This window comes from Capsicum annuum, chromosome 8 (assembly GCF_002878395.1).
Source record: "Capsicum annuum cultivar UCD-10X-F1 chromosome 8, UCD10Xv1.1, whole genome shotgun sequence".
Lineage (NCBI taxonomy): Eukaryota > Viridiplantae > Streptophyta > Magnoliopsida > Solanales > Solanaceae > Capsicum > Capsicum annuum.
The window spans coordinates 68,042,783-68,066,865 of record NC_061118.1 but is presented as its reverse complement, the minus strand read 5'-3'; the positions used below and the strand labels follow the sequence as shown (position 1 = coordinate 68,066,865).

The window sequence follows — 24,083 nt, the reverse complement described above, 5'->3', positions numbered from 1 at the left end:
AACGAATAATTTTGCATTCTTAGGAGGTTTTTGATACTCCTCCGATTTCGCTGTCATAACATGTGTAAAAATTTTTTTTTGAAGGGCAAAGAGTGGCTTGCTATTAAAAGTATTTAAGAAGTTTTTTGAGATAGACATGAAATAGAACACTCAAAAGCTATGGTAAAATCTGATATCAGGACATTGAAAGTAGGAAAATTTCAACAAAAACTTCAGAAAGTATGACCCTCCTTAGTAGTAGCTTTAAAAGTTTCACCAGCCACAAGTTCTGGTACCTCATCTTCATCTTCCTGTGCTGCAACAGCACCTGCAGCTGCATCTATACCTGCAGCTGCACCAGATGCCTGCTTTTGGAACTGCTTAGCAAATTTCTTGAAGTCCTCCAAATTATTAGGACCCACCTGGTGAATAATCTGATGAAGAATATCCTGCAATTTCTTTGTCTGGGGGTACCACTAACAACCAATGCGTTTGCAGCAATTGATGCTTGAACTTTGGGGTTAATGAATTGTATAACATCATCCTCCTTGAAAATGTTGACTTTTTCAATAGCAGGAATGACATTGACATCTATTCTTTTCAAGGTGCTCTGTAGTCTTTTTTCATCGGTTGTCTTCCACTGTAATACAGTGTCACTATGTCACAAACAGTACACTGTATTACACTCCTAAGTCTGTAACAGTAAGTATTATGTAAAAAAAAATCTTTTTTTAATAACTTATATAAGCAATAAGAACTAAACAATATCTATTTACTATCTATTTCTATTTCTTAGATTTGAAATATTTCCTAATATATTAGTGTTATTAAAATTTTGATCATTTATATATTATTTTAATTTCTTTTTATTAATTATTGCCGCACTTTTGAAAGGCGATCGCCTCGCTGCGTGGCTGCGGCGAGGCAGGGCCTTGTTGTCTCTTGTCGCCTTTTGCTGTCCAAAATACTGTAGTAACCAATACAAATTAATTCAGACATCATGAGGTAGATTAGTAGAGTACTTAATCTAAAATTACTTGTAAAAATTCATTAGGAAGTTGAGCCTTGAAACTCTTTCTTGCTTACCTAATTCTAAACTATATAATATTGTTTGTCTATATTGGTGACCCTCTTCTACATGACTGGGGACTTCCTGAAAATGTTTAAATTCATATGTACCTTCAAAATGAAAAAAATTAGGTTAGCAAAAAAGTCAGCAAGAGTATTTCCATCCCTTAAGGAGTGTTTTACTCTTGCTGATATCAGTTCTCTCAATCTATTAATAAAGTTGACCTCCATTGTCACACTCCATGAAATCTCCCAGTCTCCATTAAGCATATGCACCAAAGCCAGTGAATCAGATTCCAAAATAGCATTTGAAAAGTTATTCTCAAAGTAGTAATGTAACCCCTCTCACAGCAACAACCTCAACTGCTAGGTTAATAGAGTCAAAAATCTTCTCTCTTAGTACCAATTACATCCCTTCATGGTTTCTCACACAAAAAGGTACACCAATAGGGCTTGAATTACCTCTAGAAGCTCTATTTGTGTTGCATTTCCACCAACCACAAGATGATTGACACCATTTTAACCAATTTAGACTGAAATTTAGGTCTGAACCCCTCCACCAGTGCGATCATGTATGGCCAAGTCCTTGGGATATACGAGTACTCAAAATTTATTTCATAAAGTTTTTAAGGGTGCTGCTGATGTCCTAGATCACTTTACTAGTAGAATAAGCACCTTTATGTAATATAATATTCCTCTTTTTCCAAAAAAGCCATTAGGAACAACTCTTAAGACCACCTTCTATCAAATATTCCCTTAAAAATTCCACCATTTCTTTATGGTTATATTCATCTGTATCCAAAGCACTATATAACCAATTGTATTAGAAAACTAACCCCAAACATAGGATGCAATATCTCATTTAAGAAATTGATGTTCTATTGTCTTCCTATCCGAAACTTTACACCATTACATAATTGAGAATTTTTGGATTTCATTGAGCCTTGACAACAACTAGAGTAACCCTATTTGTCCATACCTTTCAAACAGAGAAAGATATTTGAAAATGGAGTCCTTTTTCCAAGATATTCTTGAAATAATTAGTTTCCTCCTCTTTCTTTCTTAACAATTTTCAAGCACTCTTCATCGTGAACTTCCCTAAGCTTGTATTGATCCACCAAGGCTTATCCCTCATGTAAACTTGCCTAAAATGATCCATATGTTGTTGCATATGCTCAATAATATGATTAAGCAAGCAACTGACACCATATGAAATCATAGTACCAACCTGTGTCAGTCATAATAACTTCTATATCTGTTTGTGCATGACTAGAATGTACCTCTATAATTGGATGTGTATATAATGGACCTAACATTGTGCAGTTATCAAACCAAATAGAAGAGGTACCCTTCTTGGGCTCCCACCATATGTGCTGCTCAATGCACTTCTCGTATTAAACCATATTTTTCCACAATTGAAAACCTCATATCCATTGAACCAATGTAGGAATTTGCTTTTTTACAATATTTGTTGTATATGAGATTAGTTCATAAAGTACTTTTGAGTCCTAAATCTTCACCACAGTTTAGCATACATAGCTTGTGAAACATCTAGTATTAATCTGAAGCTCAAAGCTCCTTCCTGCTTGGGTAAACACACTTTATCCCAAGCAGTCCACTGTTTAATCCTGCCTGTAGCTTTATTACTCCAAAAAAATTTAGCAAAAATTATGTGCATCTCCTTCATAACACATTTACTATGTGTTTGTGTGGTATCTCGTGTCTTGAGCCGGGGGTCTATCGGAAACAACCTTTCTACTTCATCAGAGGTAGAAGTATGGACTGCGTACATCTTACCCCCCAGATCCCACTAGGTGGGAATACACTGGGTTTGTTGTTGTTGTTGTTGTTGTTGTTGTAGTTGTCTTGCGTAGTTGCAGAGAAGGAAAAAAATGAAAAGACAGAAAGAAGGGTTTTAACATGGGCAACAATCAAATTTTATTGAGGTTGTTTCTTTAATAAATGTATGTATTGTCTTTATTTTTCATCAAAAAAATTCCAAAAAAATGAGAAAAAGGATAAATACAAATGCTGACTTTTTAGATATGCCACATCAGCATTGTCTTGATTCTCTCATATATATATATATATATATATATATATATGTAGGAAAAATTTTAATTTGAGTTAAACACAACCAACAATAGTTGTATGAGGCACCACTTATTTTTTGACAAATATTTTGTGGGTCCCATTTTGTCCTTCAATGTTGTTCTCCCCTCATTTCCTGATATTTCTTTTGTTTTGTTTTTGCACTTCACTAATTTACCTCCTCTTTCTTTATTCTTAACAATACTTTTCTATTTTATATTCTTTCCATTTTATTTACTTGATTTCTATACTAAATATTTCAATTTATTTATCTATATTCATAAATCAAGAGTATTAATTTTTTTTTTTTCATATTACCATCAGCATTAACTAAGTATAGTATTTTCTTCGTATAATAATACTTGTTCACTGTTAACTTGACACATAAATTAAAAAATAATAAATAATAAAGATAATGATACTATATCACCTTTTGAATATAATTAATTTATTGCTTTAAAAAATGCATATCATTTAATTTATAAATTAAACAAGTATTTTAGACATCTCAAAATTAAAAAATGAACAAGTAAAAATAAACGGAGGGAGACAGGGTGTAATGTTTTAGACTTCCATAACTTAAAATTTTATGATAAGTGCAACATCAATATAACAATTAAATTCTATATTACAAATAAAAAAATAAAATATTAATATGTATCGTAAAATCTATATATGTTACTTAATTTTTAAAAGAATTTATCAAATTTTAATTTATTTTTTTATAAATACCTTTATCTACAAATATACCATGTTTGCATTTCACTATTTTTATGGACGCTTTTTATTAAGGGGCTCAATGATTAATCGGAAAGAAAGATTCAACTAAGTTATTGATCAGTTTCTTGATAGGGGTGTAACAACTAAGTTATTGATCAATTTGTTGATAGGGGTGTAAAAAAATTTAGGAAAGTATTCAGATATTTCTTTTGTTTCATTTTGCTTGGATTCTTGATTTGACTGATTCCTTTTAAAAAATAATTAAAGATATATAATTAAATTAACTTTATTGATGATGTTTTAAAACTCTAAATTTGACTACTTCTCCTTTGCCCAACAATGTCGTTATAATAATATGTCTAGCAATACTTGTACAGTTTGAAAATTAATGAATAGTTTACTCATTTTTATCCATTTTATCATTGATATTAATAACATTCATTATCAGAAATATTTTTAAAGCAATAAATAATCATATTCAAAAAGTGATATGGTATCATTATCTTTATTATTTATTATTTTTAAATTTGTGTGTTAAGTTAACAGTGAACAAGTATTATTAAACGAAGAAAATACTATACTTAGTTAATGCTAATAGTAGTATGAAAAAAAAAATAAACACTCTTGATTTATGAAAATAGATAAGTAAATTGAAATAGTTAGTACAGAAATCAAGTAAATAAAACGGAAAGAATATAAAATAGAAAAGTATTGTTAAGAATAAAGAAAAAGGAGGTAAATTAGTGAAGCGCAAGAACAAAACAAAAGAAATATAAGGAAATGAGGGGGAAAACAACATTGAATGACAAAATGGGACCCACAAAATATTTATCAAAAAATAAGTGGTGCCTCATACAACTAGTGTTGGTTGTGTTTAACTCAAATTAAATTTTTTCAATCGAAACAAAAGAAATATGAGGAAAGAGGGGAAAACAACATTGAATGACAAAATGGGACCCACAAAATATTTGTCAAAAAATAAATGGTGCCTCATACAACTATTGTTGGTTGTTTTTAACTCAAATTAAAAGTTTTCTATATATAGATTAGAAAATTGCTAAGAGAGTTTATAGGGAGTGTGGTATCTGTTTGTGGCAAGCAAACCTTGGTGGATCTGTATGAGTTAGTTTTGGTGGATTTCATTGTCATTCTGGGTATGTATTGGTTGCACTCTTGTTATTTGTCCTTGGATTGCCGAACCTAAAGGTTATCTTTACGTTTTCTGGTGAATTGGATATAGAGTGAGGGGTGTATCTTTAGATCCTAGGGGGAGTTTTATTTCTTTTCTTAGAGCTTAGAGGTTAATCTTCAAAGGGTATCTTTATCGCATGGTCTGGGTTAAAGATTCTAACTTGAAAGGTCATTCTTTCCAGTCAGTTCTAGTGGTCTTTCCGGATGATATTCCTAGTGTTCCTCCGGCTAGGGAAATAGAATCTGGTATTGATCTAATTCTGGACACTCATCCAATTTCTATTCCTCTATATAGAATGGCTCTGACTGAGTTAAGGAAACTCAAGGAGCAACTTAAAAATCTTCTGGATAAGGGGTTTATTTATCCTAGTGTATCTCCTTTGGGTGCACCAATGTTGTTTGTGCGCAATAAGGATGGTTCTCTTCGGATGTGCATTGACCATAGGCAGAGAACAAGGTGACAGTCAAGAAAATATTTTCTCTTCCAAGAATAACTGATATGTTTTACCAGATGTAAGGTACCAAGTTCTTTTCTAAGATAGATCTTCGCTCTGGGTGTCATCAGCTAAATATTAGGGAGGTGGATATCCCTATCACGGCTTTTTCTACTCAGTATGGCTACTTTGAGTTTTTGGTAATGTCATTTGGGTTGACTAATGCTCCGACAATGTTTATGGATCTGATGAATAGGTTTTTTGTCAGTATTTGGATCTTTTTCTTATTGTGTTCATTTTAGACATTTTGGTTTATTTGAAAAGTGAGGTAAATCATGCTAATCACCATCGTGTGTTGTTATAGACCTTAAGAAAAAAATAGTTGTATGCAAAGTTCTCCAAGTGTGAGTTTTGGTTGAACGCTGTAACTTTTTTAGGTCATATTATTTCTAGTGAGGGGACCATGGTGGATCCGCAGAAAGTTGTTGTGGTGAATAAGTGGCCTAGATCCATGACTGCATCCGACATTCAGAGCTTCTTGGGTTTAGCTGGGTATTATAGATGGTTTGTGGAAAGCTTTTCATCGATAGTTGCTCCTTTGACTAAGTTAAGTCAGAAGAAGGTTAAGTTTTCTTAGTCAGATGCTTGTGAAGGGAGTTTTGAGAAGTTGAAGGGTAAGTTAACTTCGTCTCTAATTTTGACTTTGCCAAAAGGAAATGATGGCTTCATGGTTTATTGCAATGCATCTTGGGTTTGTCTTGGTTTTGTGTTGATGCAGCATAGGAAGTGATTGCCTATTCTTCCAGGCAGTTGAAGGTACATGAGGGGAATTATCCTACTCATGATTTGGTGATATTTGAGGTTGTGTTTTCTTTGAAAGTATGGCGGCATTATTTTTTTGGTGTTCACATGGATATCTTTTCTAATCATAAGAGTCTACCATAAGTGTTCACCATGAAAGAGCTTAATCTCAGGAAGAAGAGGTGGTTAGAGCTTCTAAAAGATTATGATATGAGTCTTTACTATCACCCAGGTAAGGCTAATGTGGTTGTTGATACTCTTAGCAGGTTATCCATGGGGAGTTTGGATCATGTGGAGGAAGGAAATAGGAATTGGTAAAGGATATTTATTGCTTGCCTAATTTAGGAGTTTGCCTCTTGGGCTCAAAGGATGGTGGTATGATGGTGCAAGAAGTGGTTTGATTATCTTTTGGTATAGAGATTAAGGAGAAGCAAGTGCTAGATCCTATTTTGATAAAAATCAAAATTGGCATTGGTGGGCAAAAGGTAGTGGCATTTGAGATCAGTGGTGATGGTACTTTATGGTACCAAAGAAGGTTGTGTGTTCCTGATGTCAATAGGTTGCAACAAAGTATTTTGGCTGAGGGGCATAAGTCACGCTATGTTGTTCATCTCGGCTCGACTAAGATGTATCATGATCTCTAGGAGATCTATTGGTTGAATGGCATGAAGAGGGATATGGTTGATTTCATAGCCAAGAGTATAGTGTGTCAACAGGTTAAGGTTGAGCACATAAGGCCAGGAGAGTTGTATCAAGAAATTAATTTACACAAATAGAAGTAGGAAGTGATCAATATGGACTTCATTACAGAACTTCCTTGGTCTCAGAATCAGTATAATTCAATTAGGGTTATCATGGAAGGGATAACTAAGTCTGCACATTTTTCACCAATGCAGACTACCATCTCAATGGAGGATTTTGCTAAGTTTAATCTCCAAGGGATTGTGAAGCTACATGGGGTGCCTCTTTCAGTTATTTCTAATCATGGCACGTAGTTTACAAATCAGTTTTGATGGTTTTTTAGAAAGGGTTGTGGACTAAGGTGAATCTAAGTACTGCTTTCCATTCTTATATGGATGAGCAAGTGGAGAGAAATATTCAAATATAGGAGGATATTCTTTAGGCCTGTGTGATTGATTATGGTGGCAAATAGGTTGAGCATCTACCTTTGGTGGAGTTTGCTTACAATAATAGTTGTCATTCTAGTATTGGTATGGCCCATTTTGAGGCATTGTATGGTAAGAGGTGTAGATCTCCTATTGGTTGGTTTGAGCTTGGTAAGGCGAACATGTTTTGTCCTGATTTGGGTTACCAGGCTATGGAGAAGGTAAAGGTGATTCAAGATAGGCTTAAGGCTGCCCAAACTTGAGCAAAGTCTTATGTGGATGTTAGGCGTGGAGACTTCGAATTTGAGGTTGGGGATAAGGTTTTTCTCAATATATCTCCCATGAAGGGAGTAATGTAGTTTAGCAATAAAGAGAAGCTCAGCCCCCGGTATGTGGATCCTTATGAGATATTCCAGAGAGTTGGTAATGCTATTTATGAGATGGAGTTTCCCTCTAGCTTGATCTTGGTTCATCCGGTCTTTCATGTTTCCATGATGAGAAAGTGCATTGGTGATCCTTGTTCAGTTGTTCTTCTGGAAGAATTAGGTCACACAAATTCGTTATCTTATGAAGAGGTCCCAATTAAGATCTTAGATAAGCAGGTCAATCGGTTACAGACCAAGGATGTGGCTTTAGTTAAGGCTATTTGGCGGAACCATAAGGTGGAAGAAGATACAGGGGAAGCGGAGGAGGATATGAAGTCCAAATATCTGTATTTGTTTTCTGCTCCTGGGATTCGTGTGGAAGTTATGTGTCTTTAGCACATCTTTATTTTCAGAGTTATTTAAAGGAAAGATTTATATCTTAGCCTCTTTGTTTTCAAACTTTGTTAAGATTGGGAACATATATATTTGATATTGCAAATGACTTATGCGTATGGTTACCCCTATCTTGTTCGTCATTCCGAGATAAATGTTCCTAATGGGGAAGACTATAACACCCTAGATTTTAACCTGTAAAAAATTTCCTGGAATTCTAGTCTCTATACCCAATACTACTCAAGGTTATGAGCCATATGTTTGGGTATGGATGGTAAGTCCAGTCGTATACTGACCAGTGTTAGTTCATGGAATGAATTTTGGTTATAGAAATGGGTACGACTTAGAGGTATAAGTCGTATTAGTGGTTACGAATCATTTGGCTCCTTAACTTAATCTTATACTTGGTTACTTAGATTGGATCAGAGTACAAGTCGCTCACCATGAGCCGTAAGTCAGGGTATGAGTCGTACCATAGACTCATATGGTGGATAGTGTCTGAATCTTCCTGATGTTAAATATGCCAGGGGTACGGATGTAGGGTATGGATCATATGTCGTCAATATGACTTGGTTGGATAAGTTATATACTGTACAATATTGGATCCAAGGATTGAGTCCAGGATATGAGTGGAGGATACCAATTGAATAGGAGGGTACGACTCGTGTGGGTCAATCGTACCTTTGTGATAGGATTTTGGTGCTACTTAAGTGGGGGTATTTTGGACATTTCTTCACTTATCATAATAAGGTCCCATGACTTCTAACCAACTTGAGAGGTTATTTACCCTATTATTCCATTCATTAACACTTAGAAACTTTTCTAAAACACTTCATAATTCTCTCAAGAACTTTTAGGCAAGGGAAGCTAGGGTTTCAAATAAAGGATCAATTTGGGTCTTATCATGGTGATTTCTTTCCGTCATCATTTTGGTTTAAGGCATATTCTCTTCTTTCATTGTTTATTCTATCTAAAGGCATGGTTTTTATGAATGTTTTCATGACTTCATTTGTTGTATGATTTTTGTTTTCAACTATAATTTGGGGGTTTTGATATTAAATGGTTAGTTAAGGTTTCCCATGGTTTTAATTATGCTTTTACATACATCTATGGTGGTTTTGGATAATTGTATTGCATGGAAATGGTTTAATGGTAATAGGAATTGGTTTTGGTCATATTATACCCCCAATGTGTTTGAGAAAATGCTTATAAAGATATGTTCATTGCACTGACCACTTTTAATGGAAATATTGCTTGTTTTAAAACTTGATAAAGGAATTATGCATGTTTTAAATGGCTTGAAATGGTAAATGACTATTGGTTATGCTTGAGGGGCACATGGAATCCCCCAAGTGGTTTAACTTTGTAAATGGAAGGGCACTTGGAAGTCCCCTTAAACCTCTATATGGTTGGCTATAGATAATACTTCCAAGTAAGGATTGGTATGATGATACCAACATTAATGGCCTTGGTTAATAAATAGATAATGGTTTGGTTATTTTGAAATTGGATTTAATTGGGAAATAATAGGGGGATATGTAGCAATGTTGTGGTAGGTGGAAGTCCCGAGGGGACCAAAATTGGAAACTCATATTTGCAAAATGAGGTTGGTCTTGGTGATCGTGTGCATGATGTCACACTATATTTAGGGGCTGCACTAGTCCTCCCAAGTTTTTCTTTCCTGGTCGTGCGCCTACACATATTGGGGCCCTTTCATCAGGGAGAGCTGAACCCATATAGCCCGTGGGTGGTTTAGGACAGCAAAGCTACACAACTCAGGTAAAGGTTTTAAAGGAATTCTAAACCTAGTCCCTTTTTCTGGGCATGGTTATATATATATGTATGGTTGTGTGCATATGGATGGTTTTACTTAGTTTTATGAATGACATTATTTTATCCTTACCCTGAGATCATGCTAACAGTTACTTGCTAACCCCGTCTACTAGCGGTTGTATGCCCATGATATGTAAGAACCGGGCGTTCTACTCCTCTTACATAGTAATTGACACGAGGATTAGCATTTGGACTGAAGTGATGAGCTTCCATCCTTTCGAAAGGATCCATTTCATGTTGTGGATCTTTATAGACACTATGATTTTATTTTTGATATTGGTTTTGGCTATGGTTGAGGGCATGTCCCAACCAAATTTCATTGCTCTTTCGGTTAGAGGCTTTATAGTACTACTATGGGTTGGAATAGGCGGGATCGGTATAGGTGTCAACCTTAGCATTGGCATTGATATTGAGGCTGGTATCATCAGACATAATTTCTCATTGTTCCATCATATTTCATTTTGGGATTAATTATATTAGGTTTTGGAACATCCTTGGCTATGGCTCGGTTTATGGTCCTTATTCTGGTATAGTTAGATTATTGGTATGGGATGGTTGGACTTGGTTGGGTCGGTCACGATTGTGATCTATTCCCAAAGTTATTTGGTGAGCTGTTACACTGTCTTGTTGCAGATTCAAAATTTAGCCAACTCAGGGTAGTCGACTAGAGGTTGGGTTGGGTAACGGGGCTGGTCTCCAGTTCTAGTCGGACTTGGGATGCCCATTATGACAAGGCCCCAGGGTGGGTCGTGTCATTCATCCTTTTGATTTTTTTCTAGATTGATCCCCTAATTGATCTAGTCAGCCATGATTCTGGGATAGTAATCGTGATTTTGGAAAAGTGATTCTCCTTCTATTTTTGAGACAATTTATTAATTTTCTTGCCATGTTGTTTGAGTGTCGTGATCCTTCATTTTATGATTGGATGTCTTTCCATTCCTGGAATCGGCTTCCTTTATCAGTAGTGTTACATATCCCGTAAAGCTTCACTTTTTAGTTTTTCATTATTAAAACATGGACTTCGGAGGCTGAAAGTAATGACAATAAGATAACAATCAGATGTGCGCAATATCTCCAAAATCAACATCACGACTAACCCCTTTTACCAGGTTTAGCCAACACATTACCAAAGAATATTCTAGTCATTAACAAGCATCTAGGTCACAAATGAAGCTACATAGTTTAGCCTTAAGGTGGGTCAAGTTCCACTTCTAATTTCCCAAACTATCTTCTTCAAGTCTCACTTCTACCCGAAATTAGACTAGGTTATCTAAATCACGTCTCAAAGGTTTATCAATCCGCACTAGTTCTATAGTACAAATCTTCCTCAAGTATTACTCTTAAGTCATCCAAGCATCTAAGGCCAATTTCATAATTAGGCATGTCTAGGTCAACTTACTCTGAAGATGAGTAAACAAGGTCACTTTTTTCTAACTAGAGCAACTAGAGCATTTTCATGCTATTCATGAGAAAACAAGTCCAACTAACCAAGGTTCTAGACTATGAGTCAAATATCATATTTCATGCGTTCAAAATCCAAAGTGATTCAACGAATCCCAAACATTTCTTTCTACTAATTATCATCTAAGACCCTGCCCCATCTTCGCTTTGCCTTTCTTCAAAAATTCTTCAACGAGCCAAGCTATCAAAAACATAATCTATGAATTATTACGAGAATATCAACAACAATATTGCACCATTATGTGTTGGGTCAAAAACAACACCAAAAACCCCCCAAGTGGGTCCTACATACAGAAAATGAGTTTTCGAGACCAAACCACTCTCCAAATACCATTAGGGAGCTATATCGCTCAAGAAATTGGTGCGAATCAACCATAATTGGGGCTAAAATAAAGCCTCGAGCCATTTGGGGTTTTGAGTCAAGAAATCAAGAATTCAACACTAAAATTAAATAATTCATACCTTAGATTCAACGTTAATCATGATTATGCAAGTAATCCAAGCTCCCAATCAACTCCCAAGACTCACTTTAAGGTCTATACTCTATTAGGATTTTAGGACTCAAGACAATGGGGAAAATGGCCAATTCTTGGCCAAGGAGAGATTTTAAATGACCTCATCCCAGGCCCTCATCTCTGAGATCACACACCCACGCGTGCTGAGATTTCGATCATCACAATCTCACGAAGGTCCTCCGCTATCGCGGTACTTCATTGTACTAGACGACAGCAGAAACTTGGAATTTGATTCCAAGTTTCGGCCAAGGCCTTGAGATGCATCCAGAGTATAATATGAGCATACGAGATATGCAACCATACTGATTTCGATGTTTTGAACGTATTGGAAAAGTTAGATTTTCCATCTAAGGTCGTTTCGACCAAATATGGGCCCTTCACCAAAATTTCCAATTTATCAACTTTTCAACCAACTTGTCAAAATGTGTTTTGAGTATAGCAAGACCCTAACCAAAGGTCTATCCATCCTAAAATTGCTATTACAGAGCTGGCGGCATAATCAGAATTTGCAACCGATGCCGTTCATCTAAAGTTTTTACTCGATGGCCATATGCAACTAACGAAGACTTCTAAATTGGGCAACGGTCCTAAAAACAAGCGAACTGCCTCGTAACCAATTTATCGATTCCAGCAAGTCATAAATGACTTGGGGTAGCTATGGAAAAGCTCTAACAGTGAAAATAAGCGGGGACACAAGGAATGACCTGAAGGGTCATTACAACGTTCACTACTAAGGAACTTGCATTCCCAAAAGTTGAAGATGAAGAAAATACCTAAAGCCTCGAACATATAAGGATACAGGGCCAGTATCTTGCTCTCAATCTTATAAGTGGCCTCCTCTACTAGGTGGTTCTTCCGCTGAACCTTGAGTATAGGAATCTCCCTAGTACGCAACAGTCTCACATTAGTGCCAAAATAAACATAGGTTCCTCCACAAAGTTCAATTGCTTGTCTAACTATATTGAATCCCATCATAGAAAATGAGATGGATCAAGAATATACTTCCATAACAAAGAGACATAAAAAATCGGATAAACAACAGCTATATCTTGAGGTAAGGCTAACTCATAGGCCACCTTGCTAACTGTACGGAGAATCTCAAAAGGACCAATATATCGAGCGTTGAGCTTACCCTTCCTTCAAAACCTCATCATATCCCTCATAGGTAAAACGTGAAGGAACACATAGTCACGAACTTTGAATCTCAAGACACGGAGCCTACTGTCAGCATAGGCCTTCTGCCTACTCTGGGATGCTCTCAGCCTATCCAGTATCACTTTGAATCTATACGATGAGTCTGAAAGGAAATATGTAAGACAAGGTCTCACCTCATAAATCTCATACCATCCTATCATAGATTTATACCTTTTTCTATACAATCATAGATTTATACTTCTTCCCATACAAATACTAATAAGACGACATCTTAATACTCGAATGATAGATGTTGTTGTAGGTGAACTCTGCTAATGCTAAGTGTTGATCCCACTGTCCTCCAAAATCCATAATAGGCTCAGAGCATATCCTCGAGCACCTGAATAGTCTGCTCGGACTGCTCATCTGTCTGCGGGTGAAAGTTTATACTTAAATCTATTAGAGTACCAAATTCCTCCTGGAATTCTCTCTAACAAAAATACAAAACCATAGTCTAATATGATAGAAAGAGGAACCCCATGCAAACGAACTATCTCCCAAACGTAAATCTGAGCTAATATCTCAACATAGAAGGTCATTTGAATAGGAATGAAATATGCCGACTTGGTCAAATGATCTATAATAACCCAAATACCATAAAGACTGAGGGAAGTACGAGGCAAACCACTAATGAAGTCCACAGTAATCCTTTCCCATTTTCATTCAGAAATAGGCAATCTCTGAGTCTATCCACATTGACGCTTATGCTCGGCCTTAACCTGCTATCAACGTAGGTAATGAATCACAAAGTCTGCCATATCTCTCTTCATACCATTCCACTAGTAATTCTTTTTAAAATATTAATACATCTTAATTGTATCGGGGTAAATAGAGTATCTAGAGTTGTCAACCTCAGAAAGAATAGACCAAATCAAATCATCAAGTTGGGGAACATAATTACAACCTTGGAATCTCAAAATATCCTTAAAGTCAATGGTATATCTCCCAGACTCACCACTCACCACTTGGTCACGGAGAAAACATATCTTACTGTCCCCATACTAATGATTATGAATCTGCTCAAATAGGAAAAACCTTGCCTCCACACATGACAAAATCCTCACAGGATCTGAAATATCAAGGAGAACCATGAAATTGACTAAGGATTGAATGTCCCATGCCATGAGCCTCTGAGAAACTGATATGCATGTCAAGCTACCTATACTTACTGCTTTGCGACTCAACGAATCAACTATCATATTTGTCTTAATCGGATGATACAACATAAAAATATCATAGTCCTTTAGCAACTCCATCGATCTATGTTGGCAAGCATTGAGCTCTCAGCGGGTAATAAGATGCTAAAGGCTATGATGATTGGTGAAAATCTCACAATGCATACCGTAAAAATAATGCCTCCAAATCTTGAGCACAAAAACTACCATCGCCAATTATAAATCATGAGTAGGGTAGTTATGCTAATTCACTTTAAGTTGTCTAGAAGAATAACCAATAACTAGACCTTGTATCAAAACACAACCAAGACCAACACCAAAAGCATCAAAAAACATGATGAATCCCTCCCTCTCAATAGAAAGAGATAACACTGGATCTGAAGTAAGACAATCCTTGAGCTTTAAAAAGTTGAGCTCACATTTCTCAAACCATCAAAAAGGAACTTGTTTCCTAATCAATTTACTCATAAGAGTTGAAATAGTAGCAAAGCTCTCAACAAAGAGCATGTAGTAACCAGTCAAACTAAGGATACTGCGCACCTCAGTAGGAGACATAGGCCTAGCCCAATCATGAATCACCAAAATTTTAGTCGGGTTCACCATGATACTGGCCCTAGATACCATATATCCAAGAAATAACACTAACTCAAGCCAAAACTCACACTTACAGAACATAACAAAAAGCAAATTATCTCACAAAGTCTGAAGCACAATCCTCAAGTATTGTGCATGCTCCTCACTACTCCTCAAATACACAAAAATGTCATTAATTAACACAATAATGAAAGAGTCTAGATAGGTTCTGAATATGGTGTTCATCTTATTAATGAATACGACTAGGGGATTAGTCAGGCCAAAAAACATCACCAAAAACCCATAACAACCATAGCAGATCCTAAAAGTTGTCTTTGGGATATCCTCAGCCCGAGCCCTTAGCTGATGATAACCATACATCAAATCAATTTTAGAAAACACAATTGCACCCTAAAATTGGACGAACAAACCATCGATGTGAGGTATAGGATAACGGTTCTTCACCGTCACAATATTAAGCTGCCTATAATTGATAAACATATGCATAGAGCCATAAGTCTTATTCACAATGAATACAGGATTGCCCCGCGGGGACACACTCGGTCTAATAAAACCCTTACCAAGAATATCTTAAAGCTGCGAATTTAGCTTCCTAAGCTTAGTAGGAGTCGTACGATAAGGTGTCATATAAATAGGTCAGGTACCAGGCTCAAGGTCAATAGCAAAATCAATCTCACAGTCAAGTGGAATACTAGGTAGGTCGGTAGGGAACACATTAGGAAACTCACAAACAATAGGAACAAATTCAAGTAACGAACTCTCCATATGAGTATCACATATATAAGTGAGATAAGACTCTCAACCTCTCGATATACGTCTCTTAGATCAGACGTAAGAAATAATCCCCATCGACTTGCGGCTAACCACTCTCTACCGCACAACTGGGGGTACGTCGGCATGGTTAAGGTAACAGTCTTGGCAAACTAATCCATGACCACATGGTAGTGGGATAACCAGTCCATGCCAAAAATCACATCAAAATCTAGTATATCCAGAATAATAAGATCAGTATAAATATCAACAGCACTAACTGTTAAAATACATAATATAAATAATCGATCCACAACTAAGGAATCACCCACGAGAGTAGATACACACAATGGCAAAGATAATAAATCACAAGTCAAGTCTAACTGTGGTGCACAATAAGTAGATATATTAGAATAACAGGATTCGAAATCAAGAAAAGCAAGAGCCTACTTGTTGAACACTAAAATCTTACTTGTAACTACCAAATCTGAAGTCTTAGCCTCGGGTCTAAAAGGTACGGCTTTCAACTGAACACACTCACCACTTGGATAGTGTAAGACCCCATGATTTTTCTCGTTATCTAAGCTTGTAAAGCAGGACAAAAGAAGCCTTATACTTAGAAATTTGGCTAAGTATTGACACTTAGTCATTTTTACAACCTTAAAACTTTGAAAACTTTATTTTAGACCTTCCTGACCTTTGATAGTTGATATTTTAGCTAATTCATGATTCAAGAAGTCAATGGGTGTTCCCGAACAAGTTTTGGATTTTTTGGACCGTGTTTTGACCTCGTTTGGGGTCTCAAAATAGTGGACCAACGCGATCTTAGTGCACCACATTGCCCATCGCATCGGTCAAATTTTGTGCAGGAAAAGTACTGAGGTTCGATGCGGTAGAGGGGCGACACATCGAGTATCGCATCGATGCCCCTGACGCACCGCATCGCCTTCAGCGTCGATGCCCAGTTATTTTCAACTTTTAATTTTGGCATCCTAGGGGGCAAGTTAGTCATTTCCCCACCTCTTTTAAACTTTAACACGGGATTAAATCCCCAAAACACCAAAATAAGGTTATTATCTCTCAAAATCACCCAGAACTCAACCTAGGGTTTTAACTCAAAATTCAAGAGAGCTCTAAATTCAACCATCACTTTTCTAAAATTCTTTAAGAATTGGAATCTCCATTACGAGAGCGACAAAAATCACCCATTAGAAGTTTGAATAGCATCCCAAAGTCAAGAGTTCATTCAAAGCTTGTAATTCAAGGTATGCGGGGTTTGAACAAGAACACTTCCTTCGTTCTTGTGCCCAAAGCTATAATTTTTATCAAAATTATTTCATGTTCTTGCAACTGGGTTGTACCCAATTTACTTTAATTTGAATTTATGAAGTTATAAACTGCTCAAGTCTTGAATTGTATTATATTTCACCTTTTTCATGTTTTGAATTGAGAATAAATATTATAAATTGCATGTTACCATCATGAATTGATGTTTTCAAGTGCTTCCAAGATTTATGTCATGATGTATGCTTTATTATGAAATTGAAATTTATCTGAGCATGAGTATAATATTTAAACCGAGTAAGAGTTTTGGTGTTTTCTTGAAGATTATGTCATTTAGGAAGATTCAAGTTTCCTTTAGCCTGCAAGTTTTGAATATAATCTATTTTCTCCTATTTAACATAATTTGTTTTCTCCGAAACTTTTTGAAGTTTCCTTTAGCCTGAAAGTTTTGAGACTAAGAGTAGAATACAGATTTTAGAGTAAAGCTTAATGACTCATGAGATTTATATTACATGCCTTCTTATTCATGATTTATGAGATTCAGATTTCAGTTTTATTCAAGCTATGTGAGTCATCTAAAATAGCATGCATATTTTCTATAAAGACTGGTGATATTGATTATTTAATTGCATACACCCCCATATACTCAGTACATCCTCAAAGTACTGATTCACATATACGTTTGTGTGCTACATTCTCTCATAATGTTGGTTCTGGTGCTCAGTCCTAGTAGCGCCAGTGATCTTGAGTACCTTTGTCTATATTCCTACAGTGATGATTCCTTATGGTTCGAGGACCTATTCTCCAGACATTCAGCATTATTAGTAGTTGGTTTTATTGATTTCAGTTTAAGTCAGTTGAGGGTCTGTCCTAATGACTCTCTAGTTCTTGATTAGTAGAGGCTTAGTCAGACTAGATTATAAGTGGTGTTAGAGATATTCCAGTATTATTTTGATATACAGATAGTATTTTCTTATTATACTAGTTTGGTTTTGAGAAGATATAGAGTTATTGCTTGATTTGACATACTACAGTAAGTAGTAGAGATGGTAGCAAGCGGAAAGGGTTAGCTTGGGGCTACTTGTAGTCCTATGCACCGTGTGACATTCTGGGATGAGATTTTGGGGCATTAAATCTAGGAACTTGACCAACCTCCTGTCCTACCTACCTAAGTACCACCTTGAGCACCCTGGTAACCATCCTATTACCTCTCGAACAACCTCTACCTAAGTGGTGAACTGTAGTAATAGGAGTAGAACCCTAGGATGAAACAACCGTAGCCCCATGATAACGCTCAACTTACATATCAATTTAGTGCAAGGCGGTCGTCTTTAATATATTTACCCAACTTTAGAGTCGAGGTAGAATCCACATGGAACAATGTGAGTGGCGATTAAACTAATTTGAAACAATAGCTACAAGTTAAATTCAAACAAATGATATGAAAAGATAAAATAGGGGTTTTTAATGATTGAACAAAAGTTATTAACACCTCAATTCGCCTTAGAACTCAAAGCTTAAACTGCAATATTTTAAATCAATGATATAGAGAAACTAGAGTTGTGATCACTATAATTATTAACCCCTCAATGAATGATAGTTATAGTACTGGATTCTCATGACTTATGTGAAACACCAAATTATCAGTTTCGGCAGTCCATCTAAGTGTTGCTCAACCTACCTAGATATTGAACTCCCTAATTCTCTCGAACTTAGGAAAATATTCTATTCATACTGATTTTATCTTGAGTTGATCAATACTATTACAACATTAATCATTTGATGAGAACTTGACCTTCGTAAATCCTCATTGATAATTTGCTACCTTTAGTTTATTTCTCAGTTTGAACAAAATCAACATAAGATGAGATATATTGTTTGCAACCAATAAATAATAATCATAACAAAGGAATTATCAAGACGTCTCCACAATCACTCAAACCCTAACCAACTATTAAATCCATGGAGGAATAATCATAGATCTCACAACCCTAGTTTTGGATTTTAGTTCCATATGAAAAAGAAAGAGATCAAAACAATTGTAATCATCATTCAAAGTAATCAAACTTACAAAAGATGAAGTTTGAAGTTGATTCTCTTCCAAGTTTAAGAGCAAACTCTCAAAATTAAATCAAAGAATTAAAAATTGAATTTTAAGTTTTAAGCCCCAAAAAGAGGTGACTTTTCTTTTGGAATAAGTTTAAGATGTTCCACCCCTTTTTCATTAGAAAAACCAAACATATGCTTTAAATACTTCAGCCTAATTATGAAAGCAAAATCATAGATCACAGTATTTTCTCGAACAGGAAATAACGTGTGTGACGGCTTATCAGAAGTCTGACGGCAATGATTTATCAGGAATGTCGTCATCGCCTATACACTTTTGACAATATCTTCCTTAGGTTGACAATGAGACGTAATGGCTTATCAGACATGTGATGACTTATCAGAATTGTCATCGCTTCTTCACTTCAAATCCCATTCCTTGCCTAAGCCTAATGACGAGCCTGATGGATTATCACACTTCTGATGTCCTACCACAGATGTCATTATGAATTTTAGCTGAAGCTTATTCTCTGTCTAAGACTGATGGCAACTCTGATAGCTTATCATAAGGCTGGCGACTTCTAATACCCCGAGAATCCTAACCGATGGTAGAACCATGCTTTAAGCTCATGAGAAATAAATTATAGTTATTTAGTATTTTTATTATAAAGTTTGATGTATATTAATACCTCAAATACGTCCTAGCTGTTGGACGAATCAAAACATTCCTTACCAATTGAATTCTTGAGAATGGTATTGCTATAGTCAACTTCAAACGATCATATCGCCCATTCTATAGAGTATTTTTGATCTCATGACCCATCAACATATATATAATTGAATTAAATTTTCAATGATATCAATTCCTCAAAAATCCGGCATCAAAGTAAAATATTATGGCCGTTTTACAGAGAACTGCCCGAGCTGTCCAGGAGCGACGGGCAAAATCACGGACCATCAAGTCAGCGATAGACCGTCACTTTGGCCATCATAACTGAACTAGTGAGGCTGTTTTATGGACCAAAAATGACGGTTGGAGTGATGGTTAGTCACCAGATTGACGGTCCATCACTCAGACCGTCAGTTTTGCCCAAAACAACGCTGAAACATCATTTTAAAGAGATTTTTGGGTCTTTTTCCACCCTATGTAACACCCAATCACATTAAATCAAAGCACATAACTCCTCATTCATCCATAACATAAAAATTAGGGTTTATTTCAAGATCAAAACCCAAGAACAAGATTCAAACCCTTCTTCAAGAATCTAAGATATTCAAGTTCTTCAAACTCAAGAACAAGAACATTCTCTCCAAAAGGGGTTAAACCCTTGTCAAGAAAAATTAAGATCAAGCCTAAGGATTTCTTTAAGAACCTTCAAGAAATAATAGATCTCTTCCAAGATCAAGCTTTAAGGTATGCATAGAGTTCATCCATGGATCCCTTTCATCCATGGAGCTCAAGAATCATGTTTTAAATTATAAATTGTTATTTCTTGTTGTGTTATGGCATATTCATGTTGATGATTATTGTTTGAGTTCAAGGTTGTATCTTTATATGTTTTCATGAAGCATATGAGTAGGAAAGTTGTAACCCATAAATTTTGGATAGATTAAGATTGTTATGTTGATAAATATACATATGCCTAAATTGTGCATGTGAGGTGCTTGATGAAATGCCTAAGAAACTAGATATCATGCAATATAGCTAAATTGTGACTAAGTGAAGGATTCATGATATACCTCTATGTTCCAATAATTTTCATGTTGATATTGTGTCTTGTAAATGTTGTTAGATTATTCATGAACTAGTCTTATGAGATTTGCTATACTTACTTGCAAAAATCCTACTTATGTACAAGATGTATGATAACCATGTACTCCATGAAATCCCCCAAGTTATGATATTATGGATTGTTGATGTTGATTATATATTCAAGAAAGTCATGTTGGTTAGTTTCCTTCCATCGAGTCCTGGGGGTACTTGTACCTAAAAAAATATAGCTGTGTGCCTAGAGCCAAGCCATGTTATCATGATACTCTCAGTCAAGCCATGATCCATAGAATTCAGTCAGTCATGTGACTCAGGAAAACTCAGAAATCTCAGTAGTTCGGTAATCTCAGTAATCTCAGCTAGTTATTATGTCTTAATGAGTATTCAGTTCAGAACCTCAGTAACCTCATCAGCTGGCAAAGTTCAGCCTTATTCAAATAGAAAGAAGAATTCAGCAGTATTCCAAGTAAAATCTCAATAACTACAGTACTCTCAGTCAATCCTCAAACATCAGTACATTCTATCAGTCAACGGAACTTAGTAAACTTAGTTTAGCTCCGCTAAACAATCCCACTAACATCAGTTCAGATTTGGGGCATGTCAGTTAGATGGCTACTTCCTACAGTCTCAGTTTCAGTCTCATTCTTAGTCTAAGTAAAAGAACTCAGATAGTTTCAGATTTATGACTGTCAGATACAGATAACTTAGATACAATAGAAAAGTCAGTTAGTTCCATCAGATTCAGGACTGTCAGATATAGTCACTCATGTTATCGGTTATATCAGTTATCAAAACTCATATTATCAGTATTCAAATTCACTGCTATCAGATACGGTCAAGCATATCAGTTTTTTATATACATGGCTGTCAGATACAGTCAATCAGATTAATTCTTTATAATTAGACTATTAGATACAGTCAACTAGGCCAGTTCTTCATAATCAAAACTTTCAAAAATAGTTATTCATCTATCAGTAATATAGTTTTAGTCCTTCAGTATTCAACAATACAGTATCAGTTCCCTACTTATTAGTGACTTACATATCAATATCAGTAAACTCAATCAATCAGAATCTCAGTATCAGTAAGCTCATGTTATCAGTATTCAGAGTCAGTAGTCAGTATCTGTGCGAGTTGAGTTACAGTTCCGTATGCATATATGTATTCTCACGTTCGTGATAGTCAGTCAACTAGTATTATTCATACCTATGAACCCTATTGCATTTAGCCTACCTCACCTGCATACCAGTACATTCAAAGTACTGACGTATTTGCGATATGGTGTCTTATACCATAGATTTAGAAGCACGGACTCCAGAGCATCAGTAGCATTCTAGATTTCTGCAGACGAAGTCAGCAGTGAGTCATCATCTTTAAAGGATTATAGTATTTGATTAGTTCATTCTTTCAGTAGTTATTTATTTCAGTAGATGGAGTTAGTTGGGGACATGTCCCATCAACTACTTATTCAGACAGTTTAGAGGCTTTCAGACTATAGCATATCAGACAGTTATTTCAGATTTGTATTGGTATTGTTATACCACTTTCAGACACTGTTCTTATTATATGATTATTTAGATTTGAACCTTATGGCCGTTCAGTAAATATTTCTACATTTTTTAGTATTTTATGCAATATACGGTACAGATATCAGTCATGGGTAGCTTGTGGTCCTTTGGGGTCATGAGCATCGTGTAGCATTTTGGTACAGAAAATCAAGGCATTACATGACTTATTAGAAGGGTCGTCATCTATACTTCCCTCTCTACTTGCTCAGAAATCAACTCTTTTTCTTCTCTTATTGCTGGTTTTCTTGCATCTTGACTTTTACTGCAATATCAAACAGAAAATAATCAAAAATGACAAAAATTGCTTAAGACTTTGTAATTATTCTTAGTTAAAAGCCTCAAATGTGTTAGCATATGCTCAAACATCACCCCACGACTAGGGAAATATTGCAAAGAAAGACTAAGAGGCCCGCAAGTAAAACAAAAGTCAGTATCAGAACTTGAACTCACAAATTTGGCTGAAATGGGGTGACCACCACGTCTAGCATGGCCTATAGATGAACTTATCTAGGGCTGATTACCTCCCTTACCAAGTCTACCACTAGCACTAGACTGACCTCCATCAGTAATCTAAAGAGCTACCTGAACTGGTCGACTAGTCTGACTCTAAGGTTAAAAAGATAGACATGGAGGATGCTCAACATGAGAACTACCACCTCTGAATCAGAAACTACTAGGGATCCCACTAAATCTACCCTGATATATAAGCCTTTTATCACAATCCATATAATACATGTCCTCCATAACTCTAGCATGATCTGCAGCCTCAGCAAAGGTCCTACCCGCAACATCTAGACTCTGAGTAGCCATCCAAATAGAGAGTCTCATTTATCTCACAAAGCAACAAACTCTCTCATACTCAGTGTCCAAAATAGAAGTCACGTGCTTGGCTAACTCATGGAAACAAACCTCATACTCGGCGACTTTAGTAGAACCCTGCTCCAATCTAGAGAACTAATATCTCAATCGATCTCTAAGGTTACGCAACATATAATTCTCCAAGAATATCTTAGAGAATTGAGTTCATGATAGGGGAGAAGATCCAGCTGGCCTAGAACTCATAAAACCTCTCTACCAGTGTTGAGCATACAAATCCAACTGAAATGCAGTGTAATCCACACCACAAGTCTCGACAAGACCTAACCCACGGAGTCTATCCTCACAAGCAGTAAGAAACTAAAATGATCCTCTCCAGGAGCACCAAAAAACCTAGGCAGAGAAAACCTCAAAAACCTACCTAACATCTTTTTCTCCTCGAAAGACATAGCAGGCTGGGTCACAACTGGCTGAGCGACTGTTGGCTGAATAATTATCGGAATAAGAGGAACGTCATCTCCAGGAGCTGCAGCTTCAGGCTACACTACTACCCCAATAGTCTGCATACCATCAACAATACCCAACAGTTAATCTAAGGAGCCTCTATGCAAAGAAGAAGGAATAAAACCTTACAGAGCCAGGGCTGGCCTACTGTTAGTTGTGGCGGAGGAATCTCTAACTCAGGTGCAGGAATGGGATTTTGGGGCGGTGCATCCTTGTTCATAACTGGGGATACATCTCGAGGCTATCCTCGAACAAGGAAATAATCCCTAGGTTGGGTCTTGAGACCCTCCTTATACATGGCTGCACCACAATTCCTAAGCATCTGCGGAAGAGTAAAATCAAGGAAATATCCTACAAAACAACTCCGACTCTTAGCACTCCTAAGAATGTCCCATAGCCTCTCAAAGATAAGAACCGGATGTCA

The 24,083-nt window shown here is 36.1% G+C and overlaps 1 pseudogene; it reads right to left on the bottom strand.

Moving 5' to 3' along the window:
• Positions 1-212: 212 nt before the first annotated feature.
• LOC107856958 lies at positions 213-1,278 on the bottom strand (annotated as a pseudogene).
• Positions 1,279-24,083: the final 22,805 nt, after the last annotated feature.